This window comes from Gorilla gorilla, chromosome 11, assembly GCF_029281585.2.
Source record: "Gorilla gorilla gorilla isolate KB3781 chromosome 11, NHGRI_mGorGor1-v2.1_pri, whole genome shotgun sequence".
In the NCBI taxonomy this organism is placed as follows: domain Eukaryota; kingdom Metazoa; phylum Chordata; class Mammalia; order Primates; family Hominidae; genus Gorilla; species Gorilla gorilla.
Window position 1 is genome coordinate 25,661,888 of NC_073235.2, and position 23,287 is coordinate 25,685,174.

At 39.4% G+C, this 23,287-nt stretch overlaps 1 protein-coding gene across 1 annotated transcript in view; it reads left to right on the forward strand.

Annotated features, from left to right (window-relative positions):
* The window catches only part of CNTNAP5 (contactin associated protein family member 5), an 870,373-nt gene that overhangs the window by 154,335 nt on the left and 692,751 nt on the right, over nucleotides 1-23,287 (forward strand). The gene's annotated exons all lie outside the window — the stretch shown is intronic.

Genomic DNA, 23,287 nt, shown 5'->3' on the forward strand with positions numbered 1-23,287 from the left:
TTTATTCATCTCTCAAAGTCAGTGCAGGAATGAGCACCAGCCACACTAAAGAAGAGTGTCTGTTCAAACTGCACCATCAGGATAGGGTCTACCAATGAGATGGAGTTAAGGAAGCTGACAGCTGACTGCACCATCCTTGGCTCCTCTTTTATGAACCCTCAGGGTGTGAGTTCAGTCTTCCCCAACCATTGCTCAGCTTCTTTGCTTCCCAGGGAGGGGGATTGTGAGCAGGTCCCTCTGCATATCAGAGTTGAATCCACTAACTGGTTATAATCTGCTCCTAACTAATGAGCAGTTGCTTTATGTTAATGGATATATTCAAATATTTGTTTTATTTATTTTTAGCATAGGACATACGTGTATACTCCTATAAATAAGATAATTGCAAAGTACGTTTACTATGTATTGTATAGAGCAGCTATTCTCATGGTAACCATGCCAACAAGTATATCAGAACCCCCGGAGGATTTGCTAAACACAGCTTGCTGGGCCTTAGGGTCCTGAGTAGTCATGAGAATTTGTATTTTTAACAAGGTCCCCAGGTGATGCTGATTGTGTTTATCCAGAACCACACATTGAGATCCATCGATGTAGAAAATACAGTTTCACATTTGTCTGTGTACGTGTTGTGCACACACTGGCTTACATATGAGGACATCTATTCTATAGTTGTGTGTTATGTTTAGACAAAAATTACTGTAAATATGCTTATCTGCATAGCTACTCATACATATATAAAAATATACAAATAAAAGGTTTACTCACAAAAGTTGTTTGTATATGACTTTAAGTCTAAATAAATGCTTATGAAAGGTTATAAGCCTATATAATGTTATGTATACAAACACATATGCATGTTTGTACATAGAAATATAGTTATATTTCTAGGTGATACTTGTATTGTGTATGTACATGTGTATAGTATCAACGTATCTTTCCCTTTTACAACAAAGGCCTTATTAAGTATAACATCAAATTTAATATTTTAGTTAAACTCATCATCAAAAGCAGTGTTTAAGTGTTCCAACCTGAGGGCGGAGATGTCTCCATGCTGGCCCTGTTAAGCTTTATTAGAAGGATGATCTTTTCAATTTCCCTAGAGCCTCTTACATATTTGCTATATTTCACATATGGAAGTGCCAAATTAAATAAGCTTCATGGTCTTTCAGAACCACCAGGGCCCTCCTATAAAGTCAAATTTCAATCATTTCACTTCTTTGCCTTCCTCCCAAAGAGATAGTACAATTCTTCTGGCATTTAACTGACTAAATTAACAAAAATGCAGTGCAAACTCAGTGTGTTGAGTGCTCCTGGGTCTTACATCCTTCTTGTGCTAAAAGGGTCTGCTTTGTTCAAAGGCAAACTTTGTCTTTGGAAGAGGAGGAAATGCGAGACATGAGTTTGGGGCCTGACACTTAGGAGGGCTAAGGTAGAAACAAAAGAAATGAAAGCACCAGATTGACCAGATCTCCTGTGACATACAGTACAATAACAGCTTCTTTCTTCCCTACTCCACAATTCTTCAAATGCAATAGAAGAGAAAAACAGAGCAACCTGGAAGGAAAAAAAGAAAAGGTAGCAAAAAGAGATGGATATGCATTACTAGTCACTGCATTTCCAAGACATGATTATGCTTTGGTTATATCTCATGACATCACATTGCAATAAATATTACCCATCATGCATAACTGGTGGCTGAGGTCCAGAGTCTTTGGGTAAACTATTTAAGAACTCTCAACTAAAAGTGGAAGAGATAGAATTTGAGCTAAGATCTGCCTGATTTCAGTGGTTAGATCCAGAAGCATAAATCAGTGCTTTCCTAAAATGGTCTGCAAGGAAGGGTTAAATAATAAATAAAAATCTCTGGGAATTCATTTAAATATACATGTTGCAATGGGGACAAGAGAAGCAGGAGAGGACCTTGTGGGCTTGAATTTTGAACGAGTAAATTAATTTTGAGATACGAAAGAGGGGAGACTTATATGGTGAGCTGTCAACATCAACATTTCTCAAAAACAAGGTGGTGAGTTGCCCAAATAGGAACTTCACTGGTATAAAGTCTGAGGTTCGTATACTTTTACATCCGTAGCTTTTAGCAGGATGTTTGACCTGTGGTGAGTTCACAGCAAACTCTCATTAAATTAATTGCCTTTTTAGAGCTGATCCTGCTTCAAGTTCAACTTCCCTTCCTGGTCCTCTGATGGCTATAACAATTTTACCAGGGGATAAGATTTCATTTCAAATCCGAGATAAGGTTAAATGCAAATAATGCAGAAAAAGAGGAAACATATTGACTCAGCACCTGGGGGTATAAATGATCAATGGTAGATCATCTTCTGATATTATGGTTTATCGGAGAGATGGAGAAGGTCACTGAAGATCTGATCAGGGAGTAGGGATGAGCACAAAAATGAGAGAATCTGGTGGTATCAGACGAAGTGCTTATTTCACTAGTTTCCTGGCATCTGGTCTTCTGAGCAGAACTGCAACAGAGGAAAGGCAAGAAATGGCTTTGGGAGCTGGGAGACCCTGTGCACAAAAGCCTTCCTAGCAGCCTTTCTTTCCAGAGTCATTGTGCTTAGACTTTGTTTTACATGAGAAGAAGAGGTATCAACGATTCACCATAGAAAACAAAAGATCCTGAAGGTAGGAAAAACAGTAGTAACAAGGTTTATGAATCAGCTAAACTTGTGTTTCCCCAAGTATATTTGTTTACGATGATCCTTTAAGAAGTTTGGAAATCAAGTCCTTTAACAAAACCAAACGTGATTCTTAAGATTATATAAGTTAACAGAAACATCTATTTATAAAAGAAGGAACAAAAAGAAAGAAGGGGCGGGGCGCAGTGGCTCACGCCTGTAATCCCAGGACTTTGGGAGGCCAAGGTGGGCGGATCATGAGGTCAGGAGATGGAGACCATCCTGGTGAACATGGAGAAACCACGTCTCTACTAAAAATACAAAAAATTAGCCGGGCGTGGTGGCGGGCGCCTGTAGTCCCAGCTGCTTGGGAGGCTGAGGCAGGAGAATGGCGTGAACCCAGGAGGCGGAGCTTGCAGTGAGCCGAGATCACGCCACTGCACTCCAGCCTGGGTGACAGTGAGACTCTGTCTCAAAAAAAAAAAAAAAAAAAAAAAGACGGGAACAGTGACAAAGAGAGAGAGAAAGAGAGAGAGACAACGGGACAGAAAGACTTAGAGATGGAGGGTTATCTCAGCACCAGGTAGAATTCAGCAGTGGCATCTGACATTGTCATGCTTCAGACATTCTGCCATCATGAAAAATTGGATTAATCATAACCTAAAGGGTTTCACATCTGGGTTTCTTAAGCCTGGCCTAAATGAGTGAATCCAAGACCGCGTATAATGGGATTTCAGTATTTTGAAGATTAAGTTTTTCATGAATTCTTCAAAGTTTCCTCCTGCCAAACAGACTGAAAGAAATCAAAATATTTAGGAAACACATATTCTAATCATGAGTGGCCTCTAGATAATTAAGAATTGTTATTTTTAATTTTAGTTATTTTTCAGGAGAGAAATATTTGTCAAGCAATTGTGTCAGGCATTTTTTTAGGTGTTGGAGATACAGCAGTAAACAAAACAATTAATTTCTGATCTTGTGGAGCTTATTTTCTAACAAAGGGAGATAAACAAAGTAAATCAGTAAAATATGTAATATTCTGAATACTTAATATTATTGAAAGCCCTCATAAAGTCTATTTCTAAGCCTTGCTAGCCAGAATGACTCCCGGGGTCAATGCAGACCCTGTGAGGTTTGGAGGTGTGGAGGCCCTGCAGCTTGGCTTGGTCCTCACACACTTACTATGCATTTTATTCATCTTTTGACCCTGGAGAGGTTCCAGACTACTCTGAGCCTCAGTTACCGCAACTTTGAATTGTGATTCTGACATTAACTCTGAAAGTTGTTGAGCATTTTGTAGGAGATAATAGGTGTGAAAGAGTGTGAATGTAACTCTTGATCAAGACAGCCATGCATAATCTTCATTAACATAATTTTACCAATGTCACTAACTCAAATTAACCAAGGAGAAAAATCCCTTTTATTTATGGGGATTTTGTTTTGTTTTGTTTAATAGACTGGACAGAGGTCTACACCTTAAGAATTGGCAAGACTTTTGTTGGCATCTATTACTATAGATTCCACACCTTGCAGGGCTTCCAGATTGGTATTCTAAATATAAAGGTAACAATGGGTTCATCTAAAGGGCATAGGGGATGCAGGTATAGGAGACTAAGCTGCTCTCAGCACATCAACCCCTCGGAAAGATGGTACTGCAGAGCAGAGCAGGTGCCTTCATATGCCTGGCCTTTTCTCTGCCTCCCAAGTGGGCTTTGAACAAGTCTTTTAACTTCACTGAGTATGTTTGCTTCTGTAAAATTGGAAACAATTACCAACTTTCCTATTTGCAGAGCCTGAGAATTGAGTTTTCTCTCCAAAGAGAAAAGAAGATACAAAACCTTCATGCTTGAATTAAAAATTACAACCTTCATATGTTTTGCTAGACCACTTTTTCTAAGTACTCTTATGGGTAAGCTTCATCTCCTTTTATTCCATAATGTGTATGTTATTCAAAAAATTTATTGCTTTGGTGGCCTGAATAGGGATATAAGAGCCACTAATAGACTAACAATTGGTAGCAATGATGTTTTTGAGCAAACTTCAAGGGTAGTTAGAGAAGTCTAACAGAGTGTGCTTTATGAGCTAAACACAATAATGGATTGTAGCCAATGCTAAAGGTTCCATTAGGGAGGAGGAGGAGATGAGTGCGTGAGTTTCCACTTACACACTTTTTCCCTGTGTGAGTTGAGGACTCAACTGGCAGATTTTACCACACTGATCCTGTAGGATGCTTATTAGACCAAGTCTCCCAACCCAAAAATCAGAGCTACCCCAGCTTTACAAACAACCACTTCCTGGTTTTTCAATTAATTAAAAATTTATGGAGAAAAAGAAAAACGAAAGCTCAATTAAACTACTATGATCCTAGAAAAAAGATAGGAAAATGGAAATTTCTCTCATGCTATCCAATTTTCTGAAGCTGCTGCTTCTTTCTTACAACAGGAATAAGGGTGTTATAAGAGATGTCTATGTCATTGATAAGATCATAGATCTATTAAATAATACAGTTATTAAAAATATAATATACAAGTATTACACACATGTATATGCACATATATTGTGTATACATATACCTACATATGTAAATTCCATGTCTGTGGGTAGTTTGTTCTAAGTATTTTCTCAACTTTTGTTTACATAAACTATTGACTATGTGTTATTTACCCCGGCATGAGTTTTTATCTTCTCATTCTCTGGGAGGAGACCACTCCATGTGTCCGTTGTTTATCTTGCAAAAGTAGATCCTTCTCATCTACTGAATGATAACGGTAGAAGCCTGGCTTTTTTTGAGACATATTTTATTGGAACTAAAGCTGTAAATATATACCTATGTTTTCGTGGATTGTGTTTTATTTTTATTGGTGTCTTTAAGGAATTTGCATGTTCAAGTGCAAACACCAATAGGTATCTTTGTTTTCTGACTAAGGTCTGAAAATGAAATTGAGTGCACATTTTATTTACCCATCTCATCAGGCCAACAAATCCATATGACACAGATCTTGTTATTCATAAACTTTTTGGTGAGGGATGTTTGGAGAAGATCTCAAAGGATGGGGATTCTCTGAACTGCTTAGTTGTGTATTTCAGGGTGTGCTCACCCCTTTTAGTTTTGAACTTCCACTTGCCCACTATGCTTCTTTAAGAGGTTTTGCTTGTTTGATATTTTTGCCAAACAGACTTTGATAAAATATTTCTTGCAATGAAAGGCTTCCATTCCTTGAAATTCTTGAAAAACTTCTAAATTATATATTATATATATATTATATGTATAGTCAAGTTAGAGAGAGAGACAAGTCAGCTGCCAAATATGGCAGTGTGCTTAGGTTAGATGACAGAGGCAATCATTCGATATTAGGAGAGTACAGTGGAAGAACACCTAAAACAGACTGGCCTGGCTGGGCCCAGTGGCTCATGCCTGTAATCCCAGCACTTTGGGAGGCCCAGGCAGGTGGATCACCTGAGGTCAGGAGTTGAGACCAGCCTGACCAACATGGTGAAACCTCATCTCTACTAGAAATACAAAAATTAGCTGGGCATGGTGGCTCACGCCTGTAATCCCAGCTGCTCGGGAGGCTGAAGCAGGAGAATCTCTTTAACCCTGGAGGCAGAGATCGTGCCACTGCACTCTAGCCTGGGCAACAGAGCGAGACTCCGTCTCTGAAAAAAAAAAAAGAAAAGAAAAGAAAAGAAAAAGTAAAAAGAAAAATACAAAACTCTCCCTAGCAGGCTTTAAGGAGCTGCAGTCTCGTGTATCTTCAGTTTGAGACATTCCTGGGATCCTACAGAGGACCTGGTGATGGGGAGCCTGTGTTCTTTCATTCCCATGAAAATTAACTCCATTGCTTAAGTGTGGAGCAGGATGCTTTGTGTCAAACTTGCAGATCCACATGCTCCATTTTTCCCCTGCTCTGGCCCTGGGATCCTAGACTTTCTCAGTTGTTTTTCTTTCTCTCTGGTTTCTGTGGGGCTCCGTCCATGGGATGCACGAGGGCATACAAGGGCTGGGGAAGAGTGGGTCAGAATGTTCATTGTACATTCCATTCTTGCTCTCTGCTACCACAGTTGGCCTCTTCTCCCTGGAGAATGCTGTAGCTCCTGCCTGTCCTGACCTTCACACCAGCTGCCCCCTGCAGGCCTGGCACTTCTTTGCCCGATCAAGTACTACCCACTGTGGCTGTCTAGGGTGCTTCACTGTCCTGTGGGGGTTTCTTTTCATGCTCCCCATGCCCTGAGGACAGTATCTTAACTCTATTCCCCCCAAACCATGTGCCTGATGGTGCCAGTGGCTTCCTGCTGATATCCACAACTGACATTCACATCTAATAGGCATATCAGAATCAGAGTGTCAAAACTGAACTCCACACACTCTCCACCTCTCAGCTTCTGCATCCTCTCAGCTGTGGCACCTCTAACCCACCAGTTGTCTCGCTGAAAATCTCAGATCCTTCTCTGACTTCCCTCCTTCTCCTGGGCTACTGTCCTCAAATCTTCATAAAATGTCATGGCCACGAGGAGTCCTACCATGACCACCCTATTGAATATTAAACCTCATCTCTTGCTTCCCCAAAAACTCCTTCTTCTCCTGGTCTTGCTGTATTTTTTTCTTTGTTTCTTAGCATTTATCATTTACAATAGGACTGCCATCAAAATTGGATGGTTTAAAGCTACAGAAATGTATCTCATTTCCAAATGCTAGAATTTCAAAATGAAGGAGTTTCTACTTCCTCTGAAGCTTCTGAGGGAGGACCCTTCCTTATCTCTTCCATTTCTTGGTAGCTTCAGGTCTTCTCTGGCTTGTGGAAGCCAATCCAATTTCTGGCTCTGTTTTCATGTGTTTGTGTGTCTCTGAGTCATCACATAACATTCCTCCTGTGTGTCTGCCTCTATGTGTCCAAATTTCTCTCTTCTTATAAGGACACCAGTCATACTGGATAAAGGCCCACCTTCCTTAATGGCCTTAGCTTAGCTTGATTAAATCTGCAAAGACCCTATTTTCAAACAAGGTCACATTTACAGGTACTTGAAGTTAGGACTTCAGACTTCAATGCCTCTTTTTATTTAATTTGTGGAGCGGGACATAATTCAACCCATAACCTATAGTTGACTTATTTATTATGTCCACTGTTTATTGTCTATCTCCACTAGCTAAGAATTAGTATTTTTCAGGGCAGAGATCTTTGTATCTTTTGTTCATTGATATATCCCAAGCATCCAGGGCTATGTGGGAAAACAGTGGTTGCTCAATAGATGTCTGTTAAATGGAGGGAAAGTCTGAACAGCAAGCTGTTTTAAGATTAACGTAAAATGGAATTTCACTCAGCATGGGGAAGAAATATCCCTGAAGCTCTAGGTTGGCATTCCTGATTGTGAAAAGCAAACACCTTGTTATGATATAAACAGATACCAAACCACTAACGTTTCACTTGGAAAACAATACCTCACTGGAGAAGGAGAGAGCAAAATTTTACCCTAGTATTTCTTTTCTTTATTCTACAATTAGTTTATGAAATGTGAAGCATTTATTTTTAAGCTAACTCCTGTTAAATCTTCTGAATTTCAGACCTGAGGTTTGACTCTTTAGCAGATGGTAGATATGTACCTTGGAGAGAAAGAGAGGGTGGAGAGGGAGGAGACAGAGACAGGAAGTACAAGAGGGGCTGCCAAACCTCAGCCCTGGACAGACTTCAGCAAACAAACAGAAGTGAGACCCAGCAGGACCGGGTGTGAGCTGGTTTTATTGCTGTCCACCAGCTCCGGGTCATAAGTGACCTAATCAACCTTAGCTTGCATCTTTCTTGCAATAGCTTTGTGCCTGTTCGCTGCACACAGCCCTGATTCTCACTCATCCTAGGCCTTGGCGGGCATATCCAGAGCCCTTTATGGGATCCAGGACACAGCTGCTGCAATATCCCTTCATTCCAAATCACCTCTCAACCCCTCCCCCATTTATTTTCTCTGCGCTACTTAACATTTCCAACACTTGGTATACCAGCATCCTCCTCATCCCCTCCCCAAATGACTTGGCTATATCTCATATCCAGAAAGGCCAGCTATGGAGGACCACAGGTGGGAGCAACCACCCACCATAGCTATTAGCAAAACTCAAATTGCACATAGCGCAGGTATAAATTAGGTCCCACATATATATATATATAAAATAGGTGTGCTGTGTGTTCAGGTAATGCAATGAGGCCTGTTTTCTCTTTTCTAGAACATGTGGTAAACTGACAAAGATGCATTTACTGGTCCTCTGTGTGCTTCCTTTAGAGGCCAGAAAATTATTCTAAATATTTGAAAATGGTTTACTTCCAATCGAACTAGTTACTAATCTGTATTATTTGGAAAAACTGAATCCACAAAAAATTTTGCTTAGAATAATTTTCTTACCTTAGGTTGCCACATTATAACAATGAAATAATAATAATGTAATTATAATCATATAACATAATATTTTATATATAACCTTATATATTATAGGTAACATTACACATAATGTAGTAACAATATATAATACAACTATGTGTAATATAGAAATACAATAACAATAGCTTCACTAATCACACATTTATCTTCTAAAAAAACGTTTCTTTTCAATATTGGACACAATGGGAAAAACTAATAGATGGATAAGGGAAAACTAGAAGTTATTTGCAGTGTCTCAATTCAGTAAGTAATTGCTGTTATACTATATAAGGGATCCTGCAAACCAAAAATCATAACTAAATGGAAAACCACACCAATAGAAAACTGGCCAAATAGATCACAAGTGCTTTCAGAATTAAATAAAAAAAAAAAAACTCAAAAAGCATAAAAAACATCTAAAGAGAACCTCAATCGTATTAAAAGTCAAGAATGCACGTTTGAACAAGGATGAGAATTCACTGAACATTTATTACTCTGGCAAAAGCAAGAAGCTGGGCACCACTAGGAGTGGTATGGCCGGGTGTGGCCAAGCTGGAGAGCCAGGTGGCAGGGAGAGCAGACGTGACCCCATAGTTCCTGCGGACAGCGTGCATCCTGGAGAAATTCTCACACAGGATCCTAGAGGAACACTACTGAGAATAGTCATTTTTGTGCTTTTAGAGGTGTTGAGAAATGCAGTGAACACCCTTGCGCAGGGGGCTGCCAACTTCATCCATAAAAGGTCTAAGAGCCGTGAGCCAGAGGCTCTCTTGCAATACTCAACGCTGTCCCACAGCACCGACAGAAGCCCCATAGACATGATGCAAATGAGTGGACATGGCTGTGATCTAACAAGGTGTCATTTACAAAATCAGGCAGTAGGCTGGGTTTGGCCCCGACTGTAGTTTGTAGTTTGTCCATTCCTGTATATCCCAATTCCTTTCACACATATTAAATACACACACACACACACACACACACACATAATTCAAAAAGCTAGCAAGATTAAACATAACATACACATAATCATATAAGAATGATGGCTTGTGGAGGATGCAGAGGGGAATGGAGTGATCAAACAGAGACTAAGCAATGGTGTGGTGGGGAGTGATGAAAATGAACCTAGAAATAAGGATTGTCCTAACTCAAGATTCTGTACCCAGGGCCAATTTCATTTCTTCTAAGCAAAGGCACACAAGCTATGGTTTCGGATGAGGAGCTATAATTTGCTCCCAGTTTTTTAAGAACTGAGATTCTGTGCAGAGTGCTGCCAAATTGCCCACGGTGAGTTAGTATGAAGCGCGGGCCTCTGATTTGATTTGATGATGTACCTAATTGTGGCTGGGAATCACAGTACTTTTTGGACTCATTTTGAGTGCCCCTTTTTTGTAAAATAAATGATACCAGGTAAAAAATAGCAGTTTTTTTTTTCTTGATCAGGAAGTAATGATTTAAAAAATGCCCAAGGGAAGAAGAAAATTGTCAAGCTACATGCACAATGGCTTAAATTGTTCAAGATATTACCTCTGATAAAGAAGAAATAGAGCTGTCACGCAATGAAAGTCTGTCCCTAGGTGAGAAGGGCTAAGGGATACGCATACTACAGTTGTTAAAAGCGAGGGACTGGAGCGGATTTTGAATTCACACCCTGGATCTTCACTTCATAGCTACACGATGGACTCTGGCAGCATCCGTTATCTCATGTTACAGTACGCATGATATTTACCTGGAAGAAATATTTTGAGGGTTAAATGCCCAATTTAAAAAATAAGATGTGTACACAGCGATTACATGAGATACTCAGGAATAACATGGTATAGTTTGTACGATTAGCGATTCCTAATTATTGTTGCTTTCCATATTTGCATGCAAAGATAGTACACTCATTATCCCATACTCCTTAACAGAGAGATGTCTGTTGCTACAAAAGTATATCATATGGAATGCTATCATGTGTTGTCTTGAACCCCAAGGCATCTAGAAAGCATCCCACTTCCCACTGTAAACAGTCACAAAGCATTTTAAAATAGGTTGATTTTTAAAAGAGCCATTTTTAGTAAATTTGTTAATTAGCAAATTAGTAAAATACCAAAGAAACACACCATGATAGTCAAAGCTTACACAGGGTCACACCGGATCCCTGTCTCAAAAGTCCCGTAACAGCCTCTCATCTACACTGTCCCCAAGCCCTGGGGACAATGTTGGCATTACATAGATGCTGCTCAGCCCATTTCCTTGTCTTCTGCCTGCAAGGCATGCAGTGAGCATACACCTTCTGCAAAACCTCTAAGTGAAACAGTAGGTGGTCTGGATAACTACAGTAGCATGTATCTCGTGTCTCAGGTTCCTAAGGTTCCTACATCCTATCTCAATCTTTCATATACTTTCCTTCACATGTTACATGTTTTATTTCTTCCTTCTACTATTCTGTTTCAGTAAATTGCAGGAATATATAAATATGTATAAATTATGTATAAGGTATGAATAATCACAAATACATATCTATATGCCTATGATCTCAATTTAGGGAAAATAACTGCCAGTATGTGGGAATCATTCCGTGGATCCCTCCTTCCTCCACCTTTGCAGATTGCATATCCTGTTGAATTTTGTGTTATTAATCCTTTGATTTTCTTTAAGAAAGTTTTACCATCTACACTTCTATATTTAGTTTTGTGTGATTTTAAACTTCATATAAATAAATTGAGTTGACTTTTCAGGCAATATTATTTTCTTGAGTTCCGTTGATACTATTGCATATAGCTATAGTTTATTTTCAGCGCTGAATGATTTTCCTTTGGAATAACATACAACAGCTTATTTATTTTATTGGATATTTGTGTTGCTTCCAGTTTTCTGCTCTAACAAGCAGATCCATCATGAATACTTTCACACATATCCTAGCACACATGGGGAGGACACTTGTTTAGAGTATTTACCTAGCAATGGGATTTCTTGGACATGAGGTGTGTGTATCTTTAACTTTATTGAAATTATCAAATCATTGTCCAAATATTTGTACCAATTCATATTTTACAAACAATACGGCCCGGCGCAGTGGCTCACGCAAGTAATCCCAGCGCTTTGGGAGCCTGAGGAGGGCGGATCACAAGGTCAGGAGATCGAGACCATCCTGGCTATCATGGTGAAACCCCGTCTCTACTAAAAATACAAAAAATTAGCCAGGAGTGGTGGCGGGCGCCTGTAGTCCCAGCTACTCGGGAGGCTGAGGCAGGAGAATGGCGTGAATCTGGGAGGCGGAGCTTGCAGTGAGCTGAGATCGCGCCACTGCACTCCAGCCTGGGTGACAGAGACTCTGTCTCAATATAAATAAATAAATAATAATAATAATAATAATAATAATAACAAACAATACGTAGGTATTCCATTTGTATTGACTCTCATCAAAACTTCATATTGAAAGAAACCTTGGTTATTGTCAATATGGGGGGTGTGAAATGGCATTTCATTTCCACTTTAATTTTTACTGCCTAAGTACTAATCAGGCTTTTTAAAGATTGTGAGCCATTTGAGTTTCTTTTTTTTAAGTTTGTCTTCAGATATTTTGAATATTTTTCTACTGGGCCATCTGCCTTCTTTCAAATCGATTTGTAGAAATTATTTATATATTCTAGATGCTAATATTTTGTCAGTTATATGGTTGCCAAAATTATCTTTCAATCTGTGGCCTAGATTTTTACTCCCTTCTTATGTATATACATGTACCTATATATTACAATGTACAGAAGCGCTTGGTTTTTTTTTCTTTTCCGACTTTTATTTTAGAATCAAGCGGTACATGTGCAGTTTTTTCATGAGTATACTGCGTGATGCTGAGGTTTAGGGCATGATTCAGCCCATCATCCTGGAAGTGAGCAAAGTACCCAATAGGTAGTTTTTCAATACTTACCCTCCTCCGTCTCTCCCCACTCTAGGAGTTTCCAGCGTCTATTGTTCCCATCTTTTTGTCCACGTGTACCCAGAAGTTGTTAATTTTTACATAGGGGAATTAGTCCACTATTTTCTGATATTTTAAATTCTCTGTATTTTGCTTAAGAAATAGTTTTTTAGCTTAAAGTCATAAAGACATTGTCTTACATATTTTTTAGGTTTTTTTTTCAGTTTTCCCTTTTACAATTAAACCTTTAGTCTATCTGGCATGTATTATTTTGTGTCTGGATGAGAAGTATGCCAAATTTCTTGCCACATGATTTCTTTTTTTTTCTTTTTCCATTAACTGTAAATTCTATTCCTTTGTTACTGGAAAAAACCTTGCAGGACCAAGTCTATCATAAACCAAATTGCCATATATCCTGGGGCTGTGTCTGGTTGTCTTATTTTGTTTTATAGTGGTAATATTCTATCCCATGCCAATATTCACACGGCAATTACTACAGATTTCTGTAATTCCTTATATGTACCAAGGTATTTCTTCTCATTATTTTCTTCTTTTTCAGGAATATCTTGCATATTCTTGGGTCTTTCCTCTTCTAAATAAACTTTATATTAGCTTGTCATTGTTAAAGGGAAGCGAAGCTGGAAGGAGAAAATGGAAGGAGAGAGGAAAAGGAATTCTGAGATGGGGTGTGGATTTAATTTCAATGAATTCATAGATCTATTTAGGGAACATCACAATTGCAAACTTTATGGTATTGAGTCTTTCTAGGAAAAAAATTATTTCTATTTATTTAGATCTTCTAAAAGGTCTTTCCAGAATATTTTATAATTTTTTCATGTATTTTGTTACATTTATTCCAAGGTTCTTTTTTTTTTTTTTTTTTTTGAGACGGAGTTTCGCTCTTGTTGCCCAGGGTGGAGTGCAATAACATGATCTCAGCTCACTGCAACCTCTGCCTCCCAGGTTCAAGCGATTCTCCTGCCTCAGCCTCCTGAGTAGCTGGGATTACAGGTATGTGCCACCACACCCAGCTAATTTTTTATTTGTAGTAGAGATGGGGTTTCTCCCTGTTGGTCAGGCTGGTCTTGAACTCCTGACCTCAGGTGATCCACCTGCCTCATCCTTCCAAAGAGCTGGGATTACAGGCATGAGCCACCTCGCCTGGCTGGTATTCTAAAGTTCTTAAAGCTACTATGAATTTCCCTTTTTAAAATCACCTTTTCAATTATTTATAGCTGGCGTATCTAAACACAATTGATTTTTGTACATTGATTTTTATGCATAGTAACTTGATAAACACTTTTCTTCATTCTCATAATCTCTATGTAGATTGTTTAGGGTTTTCTAAATATACAATCATCACCCATGAATAATGAGAGTTACGCTTCCTGCTTTCCAATCAACAGAAATTTTCTTTCTTTTTCTTGAATACTTTGCTGGCTAGGACCTCATTTGCAATGTCAAGTGAGTAATGTTCATGGTGGGCATATCTGTCTTTTTCGTGATTCTAAAACAATCTTTGCAGCATTTCATCAAAAAGGGTAATGTTTGCTCTAGATTGGCATAGACACCCTTCCAATCCTAATTTGCTAAAAGTCTTTGTCAAGAACAGATGTTAAGATATTTTTATTGGATACTGACTTTTCAATCTATTGAACTAATCATATTAGTTATCTCCTTTTAGCTTTCAATTTGGTAAATAATATTAAATAGTTTTCTAATCCGAAGTCATGATTTTTCATATTGAATATTGCTGAATTCTCTTTAGAATTTACTCTAAATTGCTGAGGTCTCTTATTCATATATATTTCTTTTTGAGACACCACTGATTGGTTATGGTTTTCTCAAAACATTTCCCTTTTATCTTGGTTTTCAAATTTATTGACATAATCTTGTTTGGACTAATCTCAATAACTTAAATTCCTCTTCATCTTAAGTCACACCCTATTTTATTTCTTATAATATGTTTTTATTTTGAATTGTGGTAAAAAAAAAACACAACATAAGATTTACTCTTTTAACAAATTTTTAAATGCACAATACATTACTCACTAAAGTCACAATGTTATATAAACAGATCTCTAAAACTTACTCATCTTGCTTCACTGAAAAACTTTATACCTGTTAAATGATAACTCCTAATTCTCAATCTGTAACCTGATTTTGAAGCTGCAGGCACTTATGTCCTGCCACGTATTGCTTACTCCCTACCTGTATCCTGAAATCCCAGCCCAGAGGCACAAATTGTCCACACTCTGGCTGCTTCTCTGGTTGCTCATCTAATACCCAAATACTGACTGAAACCTGGGTTTCCTGCAGTTTTCCATCCCCTCTTATAGAGCTCCCTTGTTTGTCGTCTGTAGCAGAGCCATCTTCAGGCCAAATCACCTCTAAGACCCATGTGTCCTCTGGAGGCAGCCCAAGTGATGTCAATATTTCTCTGGGGATCTGTTTCACCCTAAGGAAAAGGAGGCATCCTGCTATGTTTCATTTTCTCTTTTTGCTGGGCCACCCATCACAAGTGCTAAGAGTTGAAGAGCAGGGCTTGTAAATAAGAATTTAATTACTCCTCATTTCTACAATTCACTCAAACATCTGGTACCAGGCATGGAGCCCTGAAGCACTGCTCGACCTGCAGGTCACCTAATAGGAACTGAGAAGGACTTCTCTCTCAGCCTGGACCACTCTCAGGTACATGCCCTACTTTTAAACCTAGCCAAAAAGGGAGAGAATAAAATTGAGGTGTAACAATGTTTAATGAATATGGAAATTGTATCAATCAATCAGTGAGTCAGAAGACATTTGATCTTTATTGACATTTGAAAAAGAAGGAGAAGCAGCAGTTACAGAATCTTTACAATAAGCCATATCCGTTATATATGATCACATTTAATCCTCCTCAACACAATCATGCTAAGAAAGGGTAATTCTGTCATCTTATGTCAAAGAAAACAAAGCTTAGGAAAGGTAAATAGAGTATTCAAGGGTATACGTCTAAAACCCTGCTTCTTTTGACACTTAACCTCTCCCCATGGGGCTCACCATTCTGGTGTACAGAGTAATGTATAAACTATCTTGTGAGAATCACAGTATTGCTGGAGAGACACTAACTATCATGTTAAGCAGTAAGTGACAGGTGCCCCTGTTGTCTGGTTCTGAATTTGGAGGAGATGCAATCAGGGAGCTCAGGAATGATTAAAGAAGGAAAGCAGTATTTGAAATTGATTCAGAAGATGAGGATTTTGCATATATAAATTTGTTCTCAAAAGTCTATGATACAAGCTTAGAGCAGCAATATTTCAATACATTTTCCACATTCCATAGTATTGGTTCATCTTAGTATCAACATTGGCAAAAGTTATGGACTCTGTTCATTAGCCTCACCATTAATATTGTTTTGCTTTTGCTTTGTCCTCGGCCCCTAAGACAGTGTTTGCATAATCAAAATCTGAGTCATATACATATTATATGTATATTTTATACATATACTTCATAAAGCATGTTGCAAGATTATTGTTACAATGTAAATCAGTCTGATGTTAATTTAAATATCAGGATATTTATGCTGTGCCCTAAGTTCTGGAAAGCAAACATGAAAAATATTAGTATAATCATTTTAAACTATGTCTAAAATCAAGGTGAAAGAATGTACTCTATCATTTTGTTATGGCCCCTATAGTTCTGAAGTAAGTTTCTCCCAATTTCCTATTCTCAATATTATTACTTCAGTGATCATTTAACATTTCTGTTAGAACTACAATAAAAATGAATTGTGGGAGTGTCATAGCAGCCCCAATAAATGTGATTCAGTGGCCATTCTGAGAACTTTTGAAGGAAAACTTTGGTTTTTAAAATGTTAACTTTATCTTGGGATGTCGTTAGTAGCGTAATGTTAATGAAAAAATCCATCCTGCAGGTTTTGTGAGTGGTAAACAACCAGTCAGGTTAGGCTGGAGAGCAGGACGGGGCCAACTTCAGGAGTGAAGTCTGCATATGAGCATTGTGGTAGTCCGTTTTTATACTGCTATGAAGAAATACCTGAGACTGCATAATTTATAAAGGAAAAGAGGTTTAATGGACTCACAGTCACACATGGCTGGGAAGACATCACGATCATGGCAAAATGCAAAAGAGAGTAAAGACATGTCTTACATGGCCTCAGGCAAGAGAGTGTGTGCAGGGGAACAGCCCTTTATAAGACCATTAGATTTTGTGAGACTTATTCACTAGCACAAGAAGAGCATGGAAAAAATTCACCCCCGTGATTCAATTACCTCCCACTGGGTCCCTCCTATAACACATGGGAATTATGGGAGCTACAATTCAAGATGAAATTTGAGTGAGGACACAGCCAGACCACATCGTTCCACCCCTGGCCCCTTCCAAATCTCATATCCTCGCATTTTAAAGCCAATCATACCTTCCCAACAGTCTCCCAAAGTCTTAACTAATTTCAGCATTATCTCAAAAGTCCACAGTCCAAAGTCTCATCTGAGACAAGGCAAGTCCCTTTTGCCTGTAAAATCAGAAGCAACTTAGTTACTTCCTGGATACAAGGGGAGGACAGGCATTGTGTAAATACACCCATTGCAAATGGAAGCCATTGGCCAAAACGAAGGGGTTACAGGCCCCATGCAAGTCCAAAATCCAGCAGGGAAATCAAATCGTAAAACTTCAAAATGATCTCCTTTGACTCCATGTCTCACATCCAGGTCACGCCAGTGAAAGAGGCTGATTCCCTTGGTCTTTGGCAGCTCCACCCCTTGTGACTTTATAGGGTACAGCCCCCCCTCCTGGCTGCTTTCACAGGCTGGCATTGAGTGTTTGTGTCTTTTCTGGGCTCATGGTGCAAGCTGTTGGAGGATCTACCATTCTGAGGTCTGGAGGATGGTAGCCCTTTCCTCACAGCTCCACTAGGAAGTGCCCCAGTGGGCACTCTGTGTGGGAGCTCCAACCCCACATTTTCCTTCCTCACTTCCCTAGCAGAAGTTCTCCATGAGGGTTCTGCCCCTGCAGCACACCTCTGCCTGGATATCCAGGCATTTCCATACATCCTCTGAAATCTAGGCAGAGGTTCCCAAACCTCAAATCTTGACCTCTGTGCACCCACAGGTACAACACCAGATGTGAGCTGCCAAGACTTGGTGACTGCACCCTCTGAAGCAACGATCTGAGCTTTACGTTGGCCCTTTTTAGCCATGGTTGGGATGCGGAGCACCAAGTCCTGAGACTGCACAAAGCAGCAAGGCCCTGGGCCCAGACCACAAAACTATTTTTTCCTTCCAGGCCTCCAGGCCTGTGATGGAATGGGCTACCATGAAGACCTCTGACATGCCCTGAAGACATTTTCCCCATTGTCTTGGCCAGTAACATTTGGCTCCTTGTTACTTATGCAAATTTCTGCAGCTGGCTTGAATTTCTCATCAAAAAATGGTTTTTTGTTTTCTATCGCATTGTCAGGCAGGAAATTTTCTGAGCTTTTATGTTCTGCTTCCCTTTTAAACATGAGTTCCAATTCCAAATCATATCTTTGGAAATGAATAAAACGGAATGTTTTTAAGAGCACCCTAGTCATGTCTTGAACGCTTTGCTGCTTAGAAATTTATCCCACCAGATGCCCTAAATCATCTCTCTCAAACTCAAAGTTCCACAGATATCTAGGACAGGGGCAAAATGCTACCAGTCTCTTCGCTAAAGCATAACAAGATTCACCTTTTCTCCAGTTTCCAACAAGTTCCTCATCTTCATCTGAGATCACCTCAGCCTGGACTTTAATGTCCATATCACCATCAGCATTTTGGTCAAAGCCATTCAATGCATCTCTAGGAAGTTCCAAACTTTCCCACATTTTCCTATCTTCTTCTGAGCCCTCCGAACTGTTCCACCCTCTGCCAGTTACCCAGTTCCACAGTTGCTTTCACATCATTTTGGGGTATCTTTATAGCAGAGCCCACTACCCAGCACCAATTTACTGTTTTAGTCCATTTTCATACTGCTATGAAGAAATACTCCAGACTGTGTAATTTATAAAGAAAAAGAGGTTTAATGCACTCATATTTACATATGGCTGGAAAGGCCTCACGATCATGGTAGGAGGCAAAGGAGGAGCAAAGGTACATCTTACATGGTGGAAGGCAAGAGAGCATGTGCAGGGGAATTGCCCTTTATAAAACCATCAAATCTCATGAGACTTATTCACTGTCATGAGAGCAGCACAGGAAAATCCCACCCCCACCATTCAAATACCTCCCACAGGTTCCTGATTATGGGGAGCTACAAATGAAGATGAGCTATGGGGACACAGCCAAACCATATCAAGCATCTACTGAGGCAAGAAGACAGGTAGAATCTGAAGGTCCATAGCCCCATTTTCTAGGATATTCATTGAAAGCCAAAGTAAACTGCTACTGAGGCCAGGAAGTTCACTAAAATGTAAGGGCCTAGTGATATGTCCAGACTAGGAAAGAAAATTTTAATTTTCAAGAAAGTAAAAGCCATTAGTTGTAGCCCTAGAACTAGTGACAGTAGAGTAGACCCAATCTTAAGTTGGAAACTGATACGGTTTGACCGTGTCCCCACCCAAATATCATTTTGAATTGTAGTTTCCATAATACCCATGTGTCATGGGAGACACCCAGCAGGAAGTGATTGGATCATGGGGGCGGTTTCCCCCATGCTGTTCTCATGACAATGAGTGAGTTCTCATGAGATCTGATGGTTTTATAAACATCTGGCATTTCCCCTGCTTGCACTTTTCTCTCCTGCCACCAAGTGAAGAAGGACATGCTTGCTTCCTCTTCTATGATAATTGTCAGTTTCCTGAGGCCTCCCCAGCAATGTGGAACTGTGTCAATTAAAGTTGTTTTCTTTTCTTTTTTTGTTTTTTTTTTTTTGAAATGGAGTCTCGCCCTGTCTCCCAGGCTGGACTGCAATGGTGCCGTCTCAGCTCACTGCAACCTCCGCCTCCTGGGTTCAAGCGATTCTCCTGCCTCAGCCTCCCAAGTAGCTGGGACTACAGGTGTGCACCACCATGCCCAGCTAATTTTTGTATCTTTAGTAGAGATGGGGTTTCACCATGTTGGCCAGCTTGTCTTGTGATCCGCCCACCTCCACCTCCCAAAATGCTGGGATTATAGGCGTGAGCCACCATACCCGGCCAAACCTGTTTTCTTTATAAATGACCCAGTCTCCAGTATTTCTTCAGAGTAGCAGGAGAATGGACTAATACAGAGATAATTCTCTTTTTTCCTCTGTGTGTTTTGCTGCCTCCTTTTTTTCTCAGCCTGCGTGTTTTGGTGTCTCTGGTAGATCCTGAAGATGTAGTCATATGTACATGATATTTTTTTAACTTCTGATCTAAGATCTCAAAAAAGGGCTCAAATGAAGTTTCCATTTGGAAGTTCTAAAAGTGGGCCTTTAGTCCCTACTCGGTGATTTAAAGTTTCGTTTGAGTATATTCTGATACACATCTTGCTTTGCAGAGTATAAGTAGAAATCACTTGTATTTGTCCTAAACATTCTGAAATTGGTCCCAAGATTGAGAACAGATGAATAGAATGGATAAACCAAGTGTTCTGGGCCCATTCTGCTGGATAGTAACTAAGTGATTAATGCCAATGGGCCTTGGGCAGAACTAGTGCCAATCCCAGCACTGTGACCTTGAGCAAGTTACTTAAATGCACTGAGGCTCAGTTTCTTTATAAAACCAGGTCAATAACACCTAACCCTATGAGTTAATTTATGTGAATTGCCTGTCCCAGTGGCCTATTGTCTGGACTCAATAATTGGTATATGGTATTATAATGATGGTGATGACAGCAACAGTGCAGATATGGCTTACCTTGCAGGACATTTTGTGATGCAAAGGGAAAACCTTGTCAACATAATGCCTGTATGAATAACCCCTTATTTTCCTAACCTACCATCTCCTTTCCCTCAACCACAGCGTTGGGGCATGTTTGCCAAGCTCTCTTTGTGTGCTATCACAAGGGTTAGGTTGATTCTGGAGGTCTGAGTGGGCCAGTGGGGGCAGTTGCATGAAGTAGTAAGATGAGGGATAGCTAGAGAAGAGAGACCACCAGTGCTCCAGGTTCTTGATGATCTACATGTGGCTCATGGGCCAGCGGCATCAGAGGCACCTAGGAGCTTGAACCTAAATCATAATCTTCATTTTTGTAAAGGTAATTCATGCTCACAATAAAGTTTGAGAAGCTCTGTCCCAGGGAGTACCCTAGAAAATCCAAAGCTGGTTCCTGGGTGAGTAATAGGGGACAGAAGCTTGATACATGCAGGAATTACAGGGAGATGACCAAGGTAGGAATTCCATCAGGGTCCAGTTGTTTTGAAGGCACAGGTTGCAGGCAGAAAAAAAGCACCATACAGCCCAAATATTAATAGATACGAAACATAAGCAAACAATTGAGTTTTTTAACTTTTCACATATATTCTGTTCAACTCTGTATGGCAAATATGATGTTTAGTATCAAATGGTAGCCATTCACATTTTCTTAGTATGCTAAATTTATTCCCAAGTTAAAATTCCATTTAAAGAAACGAGAATCCCTTCCTAACACATGTTACAGACTTTAAAGAACTAGACTCTGTGACCCAGTTCATCAAAATGCACTTGAAAAATTCTGTCTGGAGCTCTCAGACCAATGCTACACATTAAAGATTTTATTTTCTTCCTTCTGTCTTTTCCAAGGCTTGACTCCTAACCACTTGAGATGGAGCTAAAGCTGACAGAGAAAGTGAAAATCCTCTGCCTTCTTGCCTGGAGGAAAAGCTTGGCAGGAGATTTCCAAGCTGTGCTGTCATCAAAGCTAAACTTAACCTTGTTCAGGAAAAGAACCCGCAACTTTCAAACCAACTCCTTGTCAGACCATTCAATTTGCAAAGTACAATGTTGGGGGGATAGAAAAGGAAGGAAAAATAGCAATGAATGCATTGATGTTTGAGATTGAGACTTGAAATGATGACTACTCATGTTTTGCAATGACATTAAAGTTAAATGTCTTGGTTCACGGGCACTTACCACTCCCTTCATCACCATTAATCTTTGCTCACAGTTTTGAAATACACCACTTTGTGTCTTCAGCAATGAAACGAAATTTTCCCAGGGTTGTAATTGCTTTCCAGTATGTCTTTTCTCATGTTATTTGATTGCTAAAGATTTTCTTCAAAATGGGAGATATTTAGTGAACACAATACAATGTATTTTCCTGCTATTTTTAATCTGTTCATGCATAATTTGAAGGGTTTGGTGAGGGAAAAATGGAAATTGAACTCATCTGACCGTGACAGATTTGCAAACTCTAAATACAACTTAAACTTTATTGATGCTTTTAAATTACAGCACTGAATACCTGGACATGTCCATATAACATTTATAGCATTTTATGTCTTCATAGCTACAGCCAACATTTGCTTAAGAATCACAATTGTAATTCAGGATGAGCAAGAAGAGCATTTTACAAGGAAAAGTAGAGCATGCCGAAGCATTTTGCCTGGAACAAGCTTTTATTTTTAGGCTGTCCCCAAAAAATCATTATCTAGAGGCCTGAAATGTCTCAAAAAATCATTATATTTGAATACCTGGTAGGTCATTTCATAGAGTCCTGAAGAATCGTATTTAATATCAGGTGGGTTTGTTATCTGGACCATAGAGCAATTGAAGGAATGACTGTCTATTGGGACCTACTCTTTTCCTCTGAGTTCTGACATGCAAACTTTCTCCAGTGTATAGTTTTAACAAATGGCACACCACACTTTGGTCCAGCATGTTATATCCAGGATTCTTATTGAGTTATTATGAAAGGTGGTATTTCCAAAATTGATATAAGGAACTCTCAATAATTTATACTTACCTCCATGTCATACATTCAGGTCTTCTTTCCAATGCCTTAGCTTGGATACATTTTGTAAGAGTAATAGCATGTGAAAGAATGTCAAAAACCAGAGGCCTGGGCTTGAGATTTAGCCCTGAGCTCTGCCCATGCCCTTCCCTTCCAGTGAGAAAATATCTTTCTAGAAGAGAATAAATATAGAAAGCAGAGACATCCATCATGGATCAAAGAGACTAGATGGTGACTGGGGACAAACCATGCCAGTTTATTGTCCATTCCTGACAAATAAATAGCTCTCATCCCCAAAATACAAAAATCCAGACCAAGAGGCCTAGTGATAAAATCAGGAGGGAGTGGTAGCTACTGAAAGCTAAAAACATTCTCATGTTACAATAGAATTTCAATTTATTCATGTTCTAAATATCATTTCCTAACTCAAAAATCTTTACAGAGGTTCACAGGATAGTTATAATTGCAAAGCTGTAGCTATCATTAATTAAGCA